We start from the raw sequence: 19,448 nt of genomic DNA on the forward strand, positions 1-19,448 counted from the left end.
TATATATATATATATATATATATATATATATATATATTATCCACACTGTACCTCTACCATCCCTGTTTTTTTTTTGTTGGAGGGTCATCTTGAGCTTTGGATATGACTCATTTTTTACAGTGTGCCACTGTTCCTAACAATCTGCCTGTATAGGTTCAACAATTTTGATTTCCTGCGAACTTGGCCTCGATGTAGGTCGGGCCATGGCCTCAAATAAGTTAGAAAAATAGATAGACGGGGTGAATTTCTTACAAACATCAAAGTGGACCACGTACAGTCAGGGTGGGCTAGTACGGTACTATCCAACTTGCGAATTGCGATTGCCAGCTGCAGTAAAGCAAGGGCAGTTTTGTACATTTTAAAAATATAAAAATTAATTCGTACATATAATTTAATGACTAACTATTTGAACTATAAACAGGTTTATAGAAATATTTTAAAAGCACAAGGTTTTCGGTGTCTAGCCAAAAAGTAATGGTCATATGACAAAATCGTTAATAATAAAAGAAAACCGTAGGTCGTATAGCGCCTTCCCGGTGACCGCGGTTACGTTGGCCAAAATATCTATTCAGTCAAGCCCATCTGATCCGAATGCGGCTTGTGAATGGGCTTCGGTGGATTTAATGTTGAACACGTGTGCGAAGCTGTACACGTACAACTGGACTATCTCAGACAAATGAGTGAAATTAGCATTCCTCCCTCTTGCTGCGACATTGCACGCACTGAGGACTGAATTGAAGAGCATCTCGGACAGATTAGTGAAATTAACATCCCTCTTCTGCTTCAACACTACACACATCGAGCAAATAATTTTCACACGCCCATATCTAACGCTTCTCCATCTCTCTTCTCTGCACACTGAAATCACGTTTCGGTATGTTCTTTTTCTACACCCTTCTTTGTCCTTCTTTTTCTTCTTCTAATTTATTTATTTTCATCAAAGTCAAGTGATTTATTTGTTAACAACCGCTTTCTATTCTTTTCTTCCCCCTCTCTCTCTCTCTCTCTAGAATTAAAATGGTAGGTGTACGCAGATCAACTCTCTCTCTCTCTCTCTAGAATTAAAATAGTAGGTGTACGCAGATCAAAGTGTATTATTATTTTTCTCTCCTTTCTTTCTTAATAAGTTTCTCATACTTTCGTTTCATATATATACATTTATTTTCAGATGTGTTACATTTTTATTTTTTTTCTTTTCTTTTTGGGATATTTAACCAAAATATTAGTCAAGAATTATGAGTTTACCAAACAATGCCTTCTTGAGTAATTAAAAATCCTAAAAAGTGTATTTCGGAGGTTGAAATGATCAGAACGTCCTACGTTTTGTTTTGTTTTGTTTTGTTTTTTTTTTTTTTTTATAGTATGAAGCCGAGCAACGTGTAGCTCTGTGTGGAATCCTAGCCGTCCAACAATTTCAACCCACTGTAAGGATCAGTTGAAGCAAAAATAGGTGGACCACACTTGTAGTTTGTTATTTTTGCCGGCTACATTTATATTATTTTCTATGTTGTGGTCCATCTGATCAGTGTATGGAGCTGATTTTCTGCGCAACTTGATCCACATTGTGAATGGGGGTGGATGTCCTGATCTGTGGACAGTTGTTGTCCAACCAGTTTGATGTTAACATCTTTCTCATAAAGTGGCGTATACACATGCATGTGACATCCACTCAGATCATAAAATGGAAACTTCGTTGATGAGAGAAAAATGAAAAATAAAATGAAAATAGGGTAAAACTTTATTATATTTTAGGTAAAGATAAAGAAAATTATATGTTTTATGAAAATTTTAAAACATACGTGAGAGTTGAGAGAATTCGTGAATCTCTTATACATGACTGGGCTGGTTAGATTCATGACGTCTGGCTAATATTGATAGTATTGATGATATCCACTGATACAATGGTTGGGACCGGTCACCTATGATTTTTAGATCATGGTCCAAAATGATTATGTCCATTCCCGTCTATCATAGAGGTTAAAATGGATGGATTGGATTTTGGACCGATGGTGCCCTGCTGGCAGATGTGGTGCACACTTGCCAATGTTTTAGCCTGAGTTTTGGGCCTAAATTGAGGTATTAAAAAAACAGCTATAGCATTTATGTCAATATTATCGGATACCATGGCCAAAATATCTACTCAATGAGGCCCACTTATAGGCATATACTCAAATTGTACAAGCCGAGTAGATTAGGTGTGCCCCAGCCTCACTCAAGATGGTGTGGCTCCCACCATGGACCTGCCTTGATGTGTGTATTCTCAGGTGGACCATATCATAAGAAACAATGGTGATTGATCATTAATGAGCCATAAAATTTGTGGATCAAGGTAATATTTCTTTTATCCCTTAATCCAGGTTTATGTGACCTTATCAATGAATTGGATGGCAAATAACATTAAGTAAACCTTGTGGTGGGCCCAGGAAGTTTTTAATGGTAGGGTCTTTAATCACCTATGTTTATCCACTGACAATTGGATTTGCTTTATTTTTGGCACCAAGAACTAAAATGATCTGAAAAACATATTCATAGAATACAAGGTGGCCCCACGGTAAGGGGGGCACTCTCTTCGGTGCTGCCGGGGTGCACCTAATCCACTACCATACGCGTGGTTGCAATGCACTGGTTCGTAAATGGCCTTAGCTGTATTTAATGTCGAACACCGGGAGCGGATTGGATACTGAACGCTTCAGTAGCCAAAACGCTACTGAAGTGATGTGGCAAAACGCCATTGGTTAGTTAACAAGAGCGTGTTCCCTTGGTATAAATGCTACTCCGTTAGATCAGTTAACGGATCTTTCTGCCTTTACGCCGTGCACCACTCGGCCATGAAATCGGATTGTTATACCGAGAAAATTCAGTTAGGCCCACTATGAATTTATGTGATTTATCCACACCTTCCATCTGTTTTTCCATCTAATTTTAGGCGTTGAGCTCAAAATTGAAGCTTATAAAAATCTCAAGTGAACCGTACCACAGGAAACAGTGAAAATAATACCACAGGAAACAGTGAAAATAATGATTTCCACCGTTGAAACCTTTCCAGGCCTACAGTGATGTTTATTTTTCATCCAAACTGTTCAAAGGATCAAAAAACATAAATGAAGGTAAAAAACAAATATAATCTTGATCCAAAACTTCTATGAGCCCCAAGAATTTTTCAACGGTATAAATTCAACTCACACTGTTTCCTTTGGTGTGGTTGATTTTAGCTATTTATATGCTTAGGTTTTGAGCTAAGGCCATAAAATTATCTTATAAAATGGATGGACAGACAGGATAAAATATATAAATCATGGTGAACTCGACGGAGTTTACTTACGCAATCCGCTTCCCTTGGCCACGTACCGTTGGGAACTCAGGCACACTGTGATGTTTGTGAGAAACCCTCCCCTTCCCTCTATTTTTTGAGTTCATTTCAGACGATGCCAAAAATAAACCGTATCCAAAGCTCAAGTGGACCGTACTAAAGGAAAATGTGGTTAGAGAAATTCCTACTGTTAAAATCTATCTGGGTTCGACAGTGATGTTTACAAGCCATCCATACCGTTAATAACTTCATTCCTACTAGGATGAACTGAAATAAAAAAATATTAACATGACTCAAAACTTCTGTGGCCCACGAATATTTCTACTGTGGACGTTCAATTATCACATTTTTGGCCCACTTGAGCTCTAGAAACGGTTCATTTTTGGTTCCAAATCTGAATTGAACTCAAAAAACAGATGAACAGGTAGGATTTCTCACAAACATCACAATGAGCCCCACCTGATTCACAGCGCAGGAACTTCCTGGAATGTCTTTGGGCAGAAAATCCACGTCCGGTTTTTTCTTAAGATAAACAATTACTTGCACGTGGCCGAGTGCATCCACGGCCTAAACGGAAAACATCTCAAACATCCGCTAACGGATCTCGGTTGGAAGAGTATTTATTGAAAGGAAACAGCAGCTGGCATCCACCAGTGGCATTTTGCCACATCACTTCAGTAGCATTTTGGCCACTGAAGCGTTCAGTATCCAATCCGCTCCTTCGAACACCTGTACACGTAGGAATAGTCTTTCCCACACAAATGACTGAAATTAGTGGTGCAGCGGGGATTCATGGTGGGTGTTTCCGTGACTGTGGGGCCCACCTTGATGTATGTGCATTACTCAAAAATAAAATAGATCCAAATCATGTGTACTAAGGAAATAATGGTAATTGACTACTAAAATTCTTTTAGGCTACAAAAGTTTTGGACGAAGCTGATAGTTGCATGGTCCCTTAATCCAGATATTTGTGACCTTATTAACAGGTTAGACGACAAATAAACATTCTGGTGGCCCCAACAATTTTTGAATGGTCGATAGTTGATCACATGTTTCATATGGTGTGGCCCACCTGAGATTTGGATCTGCTTCATTTATTTTTTTTCCATAACCTAAATGAGTTGCCAAAACTAATGGACAGTGTGGATATAAGGCACATAAATTACCGTGGATAGTTAGGGATCCACGGAAGCCGCGGCATCACTGTACTGCTGCAACACTACACCTGCTAAGGCCTGAGCTGAAGAAAGGGAGAAGCTCTATGACGCTAAAAATCTCAAATAGAAAGCTCATGCATAGCACTCGCTGTAGAACTTTTCACAGGCTATACCTAACACTTGTCCATGTCTCTTCTGTGCAGAGTGAATTCACGTTTCTTGAAAACCAAAGTAGGCTCCTTTCTCCACCCTTCTCTTTTTTGCGTTTCTATCTCTTCTTTTTGGTTTTTCTTTTCATGCAAAGCCGAGTGATTGATTTGTTAACAACCACTTTCGACTTTTCTTTCAAGCTTAAAATAGGAGGTATATGCGAGTCTTCTCCTAAAGTGGGTGATATTTTGGGCGGGGCCTCAACCGAAGGAATAAGTAAGCTCTACCATTCTACACTCAATTAAAAAGCTCACGCATAGCTCTCTCTCTCTGTCTAAGATTTTTCATATGCCATACTAACACTTGTCCACCTGGCTTCTTTGCAGAGTAAAATCACGTTTCTTGAAAACTTAGGTATGCCCTTTTCTCAACCCTCTTCTCTTTTGCTCCCATTTTCTCTTCTTCTTATCTTCTTCTTGTGTTAAAGTCCCTCGATATACATTGATACATCATCCCGCTCAAGCTTTTAGAATAATTGGTTGTTTAAAATGATATTAGATATAATACTTAAGAATTTTGGATATGAAAATCCGTAATTATGAAAGTTCAGAATTTTAAAATAATTAAAAAAAATTAAACTAAATTTATAAATTTGAATAAAGAGAAATTTAGAAAACTTATTTGATTCGAGGTGAGAAGAAAGTCACTCGTCTTGAAATTGATTTGCTCTCATTTAGACAATGTCTATAGTGCAAAAGAAATATTGGACAATCAACCTCTAGAATACTCTCGAATATTGTCCATCATACCGACGTACTTGATATATGAAGACTTAAACAATATTTGTATGTCTAACTCAAAGGCTGAACCAAATGAACCATAAGAAACCATTGCAAAGATTTGAATTAAGAATTAGAGCTATAAGATTGATTAGATTTTTATTTTATTTTTAACTCGAAACCAGAGAAGTCTCTTATATAGACTTCAAAGGTTACCTCAAATGGATGTGTATGCACTCCGCTAATAGTCATGGCTGTTGGTTTTTTTTTTTTTTTTTCGTTTTCGAGCTCTATTCGAAAGTTTAAAATAAATGGCCATTCAGGTCAACTGTTGTAAAATAAAACTTTAAAAGGTAACAAAAAACTTTTAGGCTCACAAGTATATTCGTGCTCACATGCTCACACTTCAGCGCACCACACTACAACACACAACACCACGCTGCACCACGTCACGTCCACAGCCATGGTCCTGTCCAACGTGCTTATGGTTTATGGCATAAATCGGAGCTTTAGCATAACCCTCGAAGCAACCTAATTCACATGTTCCTTGAAAGAGGCCAAAGCTTTATACAAAATCCGCTTCTTATAAACTCAAGTTTTTCTACCTGCCTATCCAATGTAGGACTAAACCCACACCATTATAACAAAAAATGCATTTGTTTCTTTTTAAAAAATTTGGATGGATTTTTTCTTTAATTTTGAAACACCAAAATTAACAATCCCCTGCATGTTTCAAAATAATGATCTTCGAGTTAGACATGAATAATTGTGCATTATATAGATGTTTAATAGACTGGCATCGATACTTATACTAGATAAGGTAGATTCATAGGAGTCCGGTGAGAAATAATCTCGAACAAGATTTCTATTAATGCAAAACAACTACATATGTTACTCACACAATTGTTCTGATAAAGAAGGTTTCATGGTTTGATACTTTTTGGCTATACACATTTACGTGGATTTCACTAGTACTTTAGGGCCTGTTTGGTCTTACGGATCCCTTAGGATTAGGAGGGATGGGATGGATTTTAAGGTAATGATGGTGGTGTCAATGGATTGGTTTAAGATCTATGGGATTGCTATATCCTGAGATAAGTTTACTGAGTCTGTTTAGCACGCCCAGCATATTCCGGGATTTTACCTTCTAATCCCTTCCAATCCGTCCAACCAAGCACGCCCCAAGCACGATTGAATGGGAATAGGAGGGATGGGATCAATTTTAAGGTAATGATGGTGATGTCAGTGGATTGGTTTAAGATCCATGGGTTTGCTATATCCCAGGACAAGTTCACCGAGTCTATTTGGCACGTTTGGCATATCCTGGGATTTTACCATCACATCCCTTCCAATTCCTTCCAATCCGCTCGTCCAAACACCCCCTTAGAGAATTCATCCACGTTTTCATAGAAAGTGGCCTCACCTCCACACTAATATACGTGAATTCCATCAAGTATATGCAATAACCGAATACACCACCAACAAGTATATAACATATGGATTTATTAAGAGTTTGAAATTCAACTTTACTAATTGTTGCTTGTACTGCCTACACCATAGAAGGGGATTCCTTATCACAGTGTTAAACGACTCCTAGTGTTTTGTTGTTTATCCATTTGAAACCTATTACATGGGATCTCTATTTGTATAGGTTGGGTTTTTCCCTTCGACATATTTACGACAATTGTTTACTAAGTCCTTTAATTAGAGGATCTACCAAATTCTTTTCTGATCTCATAAAATCAATGACTATTACTTCATCATGTAGTAAATGTCTTACTATGTTATGCTAGAGTCAAATATGTCTACATTTTTCATTGTATATTTTATTATTGACTATTATTATAGCATCTTAATAATCGTAATGCTAAAACAGGTTTTGGCCATAAATGTATATCAATCAATAGATTTTTAATCAATTATCCTTCTATTCAAGTTTTTTTTTTTTTTCAAAACAATGAACTCGAATTCCATAGTGAATCGAGCAATAAAAATCTATTAAGTGGATTTCCAAGAGACAGCTCCATTCAAAACGAAAATATATACAGTTGTGGAGTTTCCTTCATTTGAATCTATAATCTAATTAACATCGCTATATCTTTCCAATATAGTAGATAAACCAATGTAATGTATAGCATATATTATTATACCTTTTACATATTTTAGTATTCTAGATAAAGCATTCAATTGATCATGATTAGGGTTATAAGAATATGTTCTCAATTTATTTACTACATAACCTATATCAAACCTTGTGCAATTCATTAAGTACATTAAGCTACTAATGGTTCTGGAATATTCAAGCTGTGATACACTTCCACCTGTGTTTTTCTTTAGATATATGAAATAGTCATAAGGAGTGCTAACATGAATGCTATCAAAGTAATTAAAAGTTTTTTAACACTTTCTCAATGTAATGAGATTGAAATAGAATAAAATTATCATATTTTCTAATTACTTTTATTCCAAGAATTACATTGATCATGTCTAGATATTTCATATCAAAATATAATAACAAGAATTTCTTAATAGAGTTAATCAACTTAAGACTATTTCCAAAAATGAGCATGTCATCTACATACAAATAAATAATAATTCCTTCATTACCTATAATTTATTATATACGCATCTGTATATGTCATTTATTCTATATCCATTAGATTTCAAAGCATAATCAACTTTCTCATGCCATTATTTAGGAGCTTGTCAAACCATATAGGAATTTGATTAATTACATACTTTGTTTTCTTGACGTTCAATTTGGTAACCCTTATATTGATCCATGCATATTTCTTCTTATAAATCCCTATTCAAAAAAAAAGTTGTCTTCACATATATTTAATGTACAAGAAGTTTGTATATATATAAGGACTTTAATAGAAGAGATCCTAGCTATAAGAGAATATGTATCAAAGTAGTCTATCCATTTCTTCTATCTGAAATCCTTAACCACTAATCTAGCTTTAAACTTATCAATGATACCATCAGGTTTTAACTTTTTCTTAAAAACTTATTTACATCTTTTTGTCTTATTCACAGGTGGCATGTCTATCATTTATCAAATCTTATGACACAGAATAAATTCTAATTATCATTTATAGCTTCTTTCGATTCATCGGGTGAATTGATAGCTTCTATATAAGTTAAAGGATCACCTTAAGGAGAAAAGTATAAAATTCATCTTCTAGGTTAGTTTCTTTTTTCAACTCTTATGCTTCTCTTTGGTTTTATTTATATGTTTTCTCTTTCTAATTTCTTATTACTTGAGGCAATACTTGAAGCATCATTATTTTTAATTTATTTAGATTCAACTTTATTGAAAAAACAATCTCAAAGAATTTGCATCTCTTATCTCGATGATAGTGTTAGGGTATAGAATGTTATCTTTATATCTTAAAACTAAGAATCTAAAGCTGCACCATTTTCTGCGTATCTTATAAACACTCAGTATATTGCTTTCAAACCTAATTTTATTTTCTTAGTTTTCATTAATCTTACTATTACTAAGCACTCCTACACTTTAAAATATTTATAACTAGTAAGATGTTTTTTTTTTCATAGTTCATATAGTATCTAACTTGTAACTTTATAAGGTATTTAATTAAGGATATGATAAAAAGAAAAAATGGCTTCTCCCTACATGTTTGGGGGTAAGCTAAAGCTGTTCAACATTGCTTTTATCTTTTCTTTCAAAGTTTTATTTTTTTGTTCTACTATACTATTTTGTTTAGGTGTATAAGGGGTAGTGATTTTATGTATAATGGTATTCTTTTTATAGAATTCTTTAAATTGCAGGGATTTATATTCATCCCCATATTTGTTATAATTCTCTTGATTTTTTTTATTTAACTAGTTTTCAACTTCTGTCTCATGTTTGATAAAGAACTCCAAGGCTTTATCTTTACTTTTTAATAAGTATACCTTAGTATACTTCGAGAAGTCATTTATGAAGGTTATATAGTATCTTTTTATTTATTTATTTCTAAACATGTGATTCTTAAAATCATCCAACTCACTATGAATCAGTTCTAGAATAACAGGTTTTCTAAAAACTAATTTGAATGGTTTTTTATGGAACTTAGACTCTATACACACTTCACATTTATTTGGTTCTTGATGTGAAAAACTAGGTATAAGACCTTGTTTCTTCATTCTTTGCAGAATATTTTACATGTCCTAATTTATTATATCATAAATCAAGTAACTCAATGAAGTAAGAAAAATTGAAATTCATCTTATTAATATCAATAGATGGTACATTCAGTACAAACAGTCCATCACAACGGTAGCCCTTCTCAACAAATGTCCATTCTTGGAAAGTATAACCTTCTTTGAATCGAAAACTAATTTGACACCAACTTTTTTTAGGAGGTATCCAGAAACTTTTTTTTTATGTCATGTACATGTAGAATATTATTTAGTTCAAGGGTCTTTACAGAAGTGAGCCTTAAGGTTACTTTTCCTTTTTTGACTACTGAGCAGGTTTGAGCATTTTTCATAAACACTTGCTCATCCCTTATAGTTTGGTAGGAGGCAAACATACTTTGATCCTTACGGATACGAAATGTAACCCCAATGTCTAGTACCCAATGTATTGTGTTGAGAAGGTTTACTTCAGATACCACCACAACTATTTCATCTTGTCCATCTTGTTCAGTTACATTTGCCTAAGCTTAAGAAGCCTTCTTCTTGTGCCTACACTCTCCAATATGATACATGAGTTTGTCACAATGAAAACATTTTCCTTTTTTTTTTTTACCAGTTTCCTTTTCTTATTTTTGAGTTTATATTGTCCAACAAAATGGCCTGGTTTTTCATAGTGGAAATATGTACCTTTTAAGTATCGGTGTTGATCAATAAAATGTCTTGTCTTTCCAAAGTGCTTACATGATCCAATTTGATCATTTTATTCTCCTAATTTTTTCCAACTAGGTTGGCATTTGAAGCAGTTCTATTAGCATTTTCCTTTGATGTCTTACACGATTGACTTCCTCTATTCAGAAATGTACGATAATGTTTTTCATGGACATCCCAATTTTCTTGTGTTTCACTTTATTTTTGTATACTTTTCAAAAGGAATGAAGTTTTTCAATTAAATCACCTCTAAGGAAAACACCATCTATTTTTAATCATTCAGATGTAAACATGTGCACTAAAACTTTGATACTCAAGTATCTGATTAGATACGAGTTTATTATCTAATATAGAAAAGTTCAGAAAGGAGGAAATAATATGTTTTTTAGCACCAATTACTTCTAACACATATTTCTTAACTAATGCTGACTAGATATCATTGACTCTTTCATATGGAGCATACACATCGTACAATTCATCAAAAAGGGAATTAACAATATAATTTTTGATAGTTGTGGTCATCCCTTACAAAAGTTTCTTTATCGGCTTAATATTGGAAAGTATCAAATAACACATCAGATATTTTCAATGTATCTAAAGCAAATGTGAGTTTCTGTTTCTACCTTTTAAAATCATTCCTAGAAAATGTTTTGATTTTAGATTATTCGGTGGTCGGGTTTACTATTATATTTGCCACTATTACATATTACAGATTAGTAGATCAATTTCAAGATTGTAAGAATTTTGGATATGTAAATCCGTAATTATAGAAATTTGAAATTTAAAAATAATTGTATAAAGAAATTAAAATAAATTTAGAAATTTGAATAAAGGAGAATTTACAAAACTTATTTTATTCAAGTTACAACGAAAATCATTCCGCTTAAAATTGATTTGCCCTCCTTTAGACGATATCTGTAGTGCAACAGGAATACTGAACAATCAGCCTTTAAGATACTCTTGAATGTTGTCTCATCACACCAACACACTCGATGTACAAAGACTCGAACCATATTTGAAATGCTAAATAATAAAATGAATTCTATGAGGCAGTTCTAAAACAGCTACAACCCCAACAAGTACAGAAGACTGCCCAGGAAGTTGAGTAATTGGTCCACGATCCTCCTCAGCCCTCCAACCCGCTAGTTGCTTCTCAAAGAAGCCGACAGCTCGGATCGGCAAGGCTAGCCCCTTCTCATGTTTCTGGGATCGCGTATAACGCCCCAAATTTCAAGGGCTGAGTAGGAACTCGACTCCCGAATTTCCGAGTGCCATGTGTACCCTAATGGGCTTTAGATTTCAATTACATTTGGATTATCTTATAAGTCATGGGGTGTTTAGCGAACCATGAAGCATAAGTAAGTCATAAAACAATAACAAGTGCAGTTAAATATGTAAAATATCCAAAATGCAATCCCAAGAAAATCCAGGATAGGGAACTAGTCCCGCCCATACAAGTGTCCCAAAATGACAAGAGCCCTGGCTCATACCCTGTGATCGTCCATACATAAGATAGAAGGAGCCACTGAAGGTCTGGTAATGCACCCACTCCTCTTCATCATCCGTGCTAGCATCCTTCAGCGCATCCAGTTCTGTTGTCCCTGCATCTATGACAGGTTCTGGTTGGTGTTTTGAAATACCGTCCCAGAGTGGGAGTGAGTGATCAACTCAGTGGTACCATTAACAATAAGTTACATAGATTATCATATGCAATAACAAATTTAGTGAAAGGCATACATTCATAAAATCCTAAATACCCTGGTTAATGCAAATGCATGATTCAATGATATAATGCATGCTTTCACCACAACACTCTCTCAAGCGACAACATCTAACGATCACGAATGACCAACACTCCCTCAGTGCGACCACGACTGTCAAATCGCCAAAGTAACCAATGTAATGTAACGTGAATGTTAGCCAAGCTAATTAATTATGTCCATTCATTTAGCAGTTTGGGAAAACTGAGATACCCTGACAGATCAATACCCTAATCATATCGCGAGGCTCTGTCAGTCGTGGCCATATGTCTTTTACGATCCTTGGCCTATTTGGGTTCATCATTATCATAATTAGAATCATACGAAGGCGTCTAAGACAATTAAAGTCTTGCTCACGGTCACTACGGGGAGGCTTGTCACCCCGACGTAGGCCGACAGCTCGGGCATAGTGTCCCATACCACCATCCCCGGCTCATGAGTTTAGTTGCTCACTGGTCACTACGGGGAGGCTCGTCATCCCAGCGTATGCCGACAGCTCCGGTATAGTGTCTCATACCACCATTTTCGGCTCATGAGTCTTGTGGGTCGTAATTAAGGGTTGCCAGTGGGCGCAAATGGGTACATGGTGCCTTAGGTTTCAGCAGGCGTGTACAAACATGGTTAATGTACAAGGATGACCAACCAGTGGGCCAATTCGTCCCTATGAGACAAACCACGACTGTACAGCCTGAGAGCAACGTCTCGCGTAGTCTAACTACAGCCGACAACTCACAGTTTGGCTACTCGGGCCAAACTTACCCGTGAGCTGACCCAACAAAAGGGTTGTCCAAGAAAATCCTGGTTGGCTGGCCGATCCGAAAGGAACGTAATGTGTAAATACAAGGCCAATAAGTAGAAGCTGATCTACCTGTAGTTGTGAGGGAATCAAGCGAGTGTAATTATAGTCCACATCTGAAATCAGGGTACAAAACATTGCTGTGCATAACTCCTAGTTATACACATATGTGGGTCTAAGTTTCAAAGGATTGCGGTGTGGGAATGAACACCACAGTTAGCTGTAGGGAGAATTTCATCCTACGTGGTGTGCTGTGGGTAATGAATTCCCTCATTTCAAATCTACGGGAGGCATGTGTACCAGTACATAGTGTACATTCAGCAAATTCAGGGACATTCCTAGCTAGGAGTTCCACAATTTCGACAATTCAATAGTACAAACAGCAATACACCAATCTACACATATAAGTTGCATGCAACATGATCTAACTTATGAAATCAATAAGATTGGGGATAATGCACATGCAACTTCATAATTTGACAGACAATTCAACAATGCATACATCAGGGAACTTAGAATTGAAATTCCTTTCCTAATTTAGAAAATTTCTAGGCATAAGTTCTAAATCAGAAAATTCATACTAAAACAACAACATGCAAGTAAATTTCCACACAAAATCACTAAACTGACTCTAGGCATGATAACAGGCCACCTGGAGGTAATGGTCCACACTTATCGTCAACCGAAAGTTCTTGCGATCGTTCTAGCGGCACCGAATCTGCAAGTTTGACGTGTCGGGGCCCTGTGCCACGTGAATTGCATGTCAGGATGCATGCATGCGAGCCTAACCAAGAAAAATGGAGGAGAGCTCAAATTATTACCTTAGATCAGCCATACCTTTTCTCTACGGCGGTAGGGCCGAGATTTTCGACAAATGCGGAGGTAGGAGTGCGAGAATTCCAATTTCCTAGTTCCCCAAGCTCTCACACCCTCCCTCTCTCTCTTTCTCTCTCTTTCTCTCTCTCAGTTGCTAGAATTTTTGTTGTGGGAGAGAGGGAGAGAGGGTTTACAGGGTTTTATACCCTTCATTTTACTTCTGTTGGCCCTAGGTGTTACTTATTTCCTCAAATGGCCAATCGGGGCCCACTTATGACTTTTAGGGCTGCCCTGATGGCCCCCTGGTTCATCTGAATTATGAAATTGGTGCCTCATGGTCTGATAAGGGGCTGTCTAAGGTTTAACGGCAAACGGATACGGGGATTTAGCGCAAAGGTTCGATTTGCGATCAACAGTTACCGTTGCTCGATCAAGGGTCAAATTTGGTGGACAAGTGTAGGGAAATATCTTTAACCTTTGGTGCAAATATGGATGAAATCCGACGACTAAAATGCCCCAATTCACTGTCCTAAGTGGCGAGGCCATTTGTTTTAAAATTTCATATTTTAGGCCAAAGCTAGGGCGAGTTGCACTTTACAAGTGCTGACTGGACGACGTGAATCATCTATTTCCAGGTGTCATCCGAGTCTATTCCTTGCGATGGGCCACAAGCCCAATGAGGCCCATGGCCTCCCAAAGTTTAGGAAATTTCTGCCCCTCCTTGGGCGACCCGTATAGACAGTCGCCAAGTACAAATGGGCAGATCGGCTCTACAGCCCGCGTTCGGCCCGAACATAATCAGACTCAATCACATTAGTGGCTTAACCCGGGTTAATTTATTGGTGTTAATGTAACGCCCTGATTTCTAAAACCCGAGTACGAGACTCGCTTCAGAAATTCAGGAGTTTATAAGTCAGAGAACCAGCGGAAGTACAACTCAGAGTGCGATAGCAAAATGAAGCATTGATAATCATGTGAGCCCAAATATTTGGCCCACCCAAATGGGGTCTTGGTTACAAAATTCCATAAGTTCTAAAATACTAAACTACTGAAATTAAAATATTGAACTGCTGATTAAGCCCGAAATACGCCGCTGCTTCTTGTTGCGGCTCGTCATCATGGTAATCTTCCTCGGACTCCACGGTCGGGCCATCAAGGCCAGCACCATCATTCTCCACATCCGTCCTATTCGCATCCTCATTTATACCTGCATTATATGTATGGTTATATATTCAAAGGATGAGTGGCCAGCTCAGTGAGAACTCCCTTCAAGATTACACACCACCGCATTAACCAAGCATTGTTTCAGATGGTAAAACATACAAAACATTTCATGATGATCTTGTTTAAGTGCATGGATGCGTGAGTGTACATCAACTGGGGGTGCATATCCAGTTGGTCAATGAGTGGACCTTTCAAATAGTCGGTCCGATAATCAAGAGAATGGCCTTTTAAACAGTCGGCGCATTCGTGCATGGGGATGAGCCTTTCAAACAGTCAGCTCATCCCAACAAGGGAATGAACCTTTCAAACAGTCAGTCAATTCAGGTAAGAGAATGAGTCTTTCAAACAATCGACTCATTCAACTTGCGAAGGAACGGGTCTTTCAAACAGTCGACCCCGCTCAAGTAAGATAGTGGGCCTTTCAAACAGTCGGCTCACTTAAACAATGAATAGGCCTTTCAAACAGTCGGCTCATTCATGCTAGAAGGATGTGCCTTTCAAACAGTCAGTTCATCTGAATAAGAGAAATGGACCTTTCCAATAGTTAGTCCATTAAAAAATAGGAGTGTCATGTATGCATGATTAATTCTCATTATTATTATCTGAATTTGCAAGCAGCCTATTTAGAAAGACTTTCTAATAGGTATCATAGTCCAAGGTTTATAAGCATAATTATCCTTCAAGCAAAATTTAGCATACTACATATATACGTTTCCACATAATAGATAGTAAGAATGTAATAAATTTTAATACTACCGCAAATAGCCATAAAAGCAAAGTCATTAATTATTAAGTAAAATTAGAGTTGGACTAACACATGAGATAACATGGAAGAGGAAAGCTCAAGGGGTAGAAACCTTACCTGTGGGGTTGTGTTTTTTAACTCGGTCTAAGTCTTCTTGTGGCCCAAGGTCACTCAAGGAATCTCCTAAAATTATAGTTTATATTTGTTAGGTATTTCTATGGCTTGGATTAACAGTTATATTGCAATGAAGTCCTATGGATGGTGCGGATATACAACACATCATGAGGTGGGCCCCACCCGTCCAGAGGGCTGGACGGTGTGGATGAAGAACACACACATCAAAGGTAGGGTCCTCTGTCATATGGTCAGTGTAAATAAGCACCTACATTAGGTTGGGTTCCGTTGCACCAACGGTGCAGATAAAATTCTTATACTATGGTGGGATTCACTGCAAAGATGGACAGTTTGGATGAATCACGTATATCAGGGTGGAGTCCATATGTGTGGCCCACAGAAGTTATAATGATCAGAGAACATTTTGGTATTTTGGGCCATCCATGACTAACATGGGGGCGCATCTAACGAACGGTTCAGATGGCACTGACGCCACCCATGTCAGTACACACATTCCATGTTAGTCACCTTGCTAGGGACTGATACCAAGGCCTCCAGTGCTGAAATGAGATATCTCCACTCAGTCTGCCAGTTGAGCTATCGATCAGGGTGTTCACGTCCAGCGCTGGACGTCCACTGATGGACGATCTGGAGACGTCCATTGATGGACGGCCAGGGATCAATGGCCCTTGAGATATGGAGTGGATCGTGTAATAGACACGTCAAGGTGAGGCTGAGAATGGATGGTTCGGATGCAACCCTCAAGATCAGACCCATAGAGGCTGCTGACGGTCAGCCTGGATGCAATCCACATACCTCACATTACGTGGATGGAATGCATATATCAAAGGTGGGTCCACACGTGTGGGACCCACCGGTTACAAGTATACATAGATGCATTTTATGTGACATACAATATTATTTATTATAATAAATACTTACAGGTACATATTATGTATATATTAATTATTCTTATATATATATATATATATATATATATATATATATATATAAAACGTCCAGGGCCTGACGTCCCCTGTTGGACGGCCTGAACATACAGCCCATGTACACTGGATGAGGCCCACCGTCAGTGCAGCAGGGGGTGGCCCATCTAATTTTTCTCCTCCATTTGGTGAGGCCCACCTGAAAGTTGGTGAGGCCCAGCCGAACTTTGGTGAGGCCCAAAGCCTGTTTAATACTTCTACTGCCAACGTGCACAGCCAAGCCGTTTTTGGAGGCCATTTCTGGCCTCGATTTTTGCTCGATCACGGCCCATCTTTGGCCGTTCTTCAACCCTCAACCAGAGGCACGGTGGCTGCTACTTTCACCGTCAAAGAACGGCCCGAAACAGGGTCGTTTTCACCCTTTAGTTTCGGACTGATATCAGTCCGTGTTGCAGCTCGACGGAGCTCGTATTGTGAGCTGTTCCTGGACTGGGTTTCAGCTCCCTTGCCAGGGTCATATACATGCCATTATTTGGCCCCAAGCAGAGCCTGTACTTAGGCTGGTTCGGCCTTAAAACAACGCCTGAACACAGGCTACTTTCAGTTTCAAAACAGAGCCTGTCTTTGGCTATATGTACAGTCCCTGCTAATGGGTGTTTTTCAGCCATGAATGTGTGTGGGTGAGGTGTGATGAAGCCCTAGTTTGGGTTTATTTTAGAGTTTTTCAAAAAAAAAAAAAATGTGTGTGGGTGAGGTGTGATGAAGCAGTCAGGTCCGACCCCAGCTTAGGCTGACACGCACACACTCACCTCCTTCTCCTTCATCCTCTCTTTTCTCTCTCTTTTCTTTCTCTCTCCCACTCAAGTGGTGTGGCCGCGGGCTCACACTAACTTAGCTCGGTCCGTTTTTCACGGACTGAGTTGGGACAGTGCGTGCCAAGCTCACCAAAACGCTCACTTTTTCTCTCTGTTTTCTCCCTCTCTCTGTTTTCTCTCTCTTTTCTCTCCCTTCCTGTGTGGAATCTGAGAGAGCTGAACCTCCCCATTTATAGGCAGGGAGAGGAGAGGTTCGGTGGTTGAGATTTGTTCTGCAAATCCCTATGCAGCGCCGTCGGTGCCTGCCTCTGTTTTTCCCGAAACGGAAAATGCGGCTTGTAATTCCTTGCGGTTTAGTTATTTTGGGTTTGAGAGAGAGCTCTCCCAGGATGGGGTCTGCACGTCGGCAACCCTCTAGGTAAACCGACGCTACTCACCCCATTACGCCAGCGGTCCGATCGCCTACTACGGATCCCGTTTATCCATGATAAAACGGACGGTCAATTATCGATTCCCTTCGTTTGTTTTCGGGGGGCCACTTCCTTATACAGTTTTGCTGGGGTGGGCCCCACGGAAAGCGGTCGGGGTGGCTTACTTAGGTTTGAAACCCATCAGTTTCGAATCCTGAAAATGGCGGGAGAGGATTTCTTTCTTTGCAAATGGGTCGGTCAACAGCCATTTGACCGCTTCCCTTGGTCCAGTGCACATTGTGTACAATAACCCAAGGTAGCATACGCACCTTATGTGGGATCAAATGTGATGTTTGTAATAAATCTACACCAACCATTCATTTAGGAGTCCCCATGTAGAGCCCTAGGCCCAGTTTGGGGCATATGTGAGGCCCAGGTGGGCCGTACTGCCCATTTTTGGTCTTATTTGGCTAGTGTACACTAGACCAATGGCTGGATTGGCCCGATAGTTGGTCTCAACGGTTAAGCAGGAGCCTAGAGGACGTGGATCATTCGGTTGGCCACAATTTATTCTTCCAGGGTCGTTAGTGGGTGTATTTCCCTATTATGGCTTGGTTAACTTCTCGATAAATCACCTTAACTTGATGTGTTTTGTTAAGTTTTACCTCCCTAACTGGTGTTGGGTTCAACTTGGCTCGTTTGGAAGCTTGGTGGTAGGCTTTATCATCGAATGGGAGTCCTGACCTACATGTGTAAAGTTTAAGTTGTTTTGTTTAATCGTCTTTAATCCCTATAACCGGGATCCTCAGGGGTAACACCCGTGTACCAAAGGTACAGGGTGTTATAGTTAAGCCCCACACAGCGATCAAATCATGCGGTCCTACAACAACTCACACGTGGACGCCTCAAGACACTGTTCTGATTGTGCCTAGTGTTACAATCTACCCCCTTATAAATAAATTTCATCATCGAAATTTATACCTATTCGTACTACTTGAGCAGGCTTGGGTAGTGCTTGCGGATCTCGGTCTCCGTCTCCCAGGTGGCCTCTTCTTCCCCGTGATACGTCCACAACACCTTTACTATCAGGATCACCTTGTTTCGCAGCACCTGCTCCCTTTTGTCTAAAATTCAAGTGGGTCAGAGAATATAAGTGGCATTGTCCTTAAGTTCCATGTGCTCCCACTGGATGACATGAGTGGGGCTGGGGACGTACTTTTTTAGCATGAAAACGTGGAATACATTATGCACCTCGGCAAGTGGAGTGGGTAAGGCCAAAAGATATGCGACAGGGCCTATGCGATAAAGGATTTGGAAAGGCCCAATATATTGAGGAGCGAGTTTCCCTTTCTTGCCAAAGCGTAGGACCCCTTTCATTGGTAAGATCCTTAGGAACATGTGAATCCCTGCTTCAAATTCTTGGTCCCTTCGTCTTGTATCCACGTAGCTCTTCTGCCTACTTTGGGCTGTTAAGAGATGGAGCCTAATGATTTTAATTTTCTCGATGGTTGTCCGCACCAAATCAGGCCCTATTAGGCTCTTCTCGCCAATCTCTGCCCAACAATGAAGAGCCT

At 38.8% G+C, this 19,448-nt stretch overlaps 1 protein-coding gene across 1 annotated transcript in view; it reads left to right on the forward strand.

Moving 5' to 3' along the window:
* The first annotated feature begins 648 nt into the window (after positions 1-648).
* LOC131223481 (disease resistance protein At4g27190-like) overlaps positions 649-19,448 on the forward strand; it is a 51,521-nt gene continuing 32,721 nt past the window's right edge. Inside the window, exons 1-4 of the mRNA XM_058218917.1 lie at positions 649-874; positions 4,671-4,698; positions 4,828-4,893; positions 5,004-5,031. The gene's annotated coding sequence lies outside the window, so the exon portion shown is untranslated. The remainder of the gene's footprint in view (positions 875-4,670; positions 4,699-4,827; positions 4,894-5,003; positions 5,032-19,448) is intronic.

This window comes from Magnolia sinica, chromosome 13 (assembly GCF_029962835.1).
Source record: "Magnolia sinica isolate HGM2019 chromosome 13, MsV1, whole genome shotgun sequence".
In the NCBI taxonomy this organism is placed as follows: domain Eukaryota; kingdom Viridiplantae; phylum Streptophyta; class Magnoliopsida; order Magnoliales; family Magnoliaceae; genus Magnolia; species Magnolia sinica.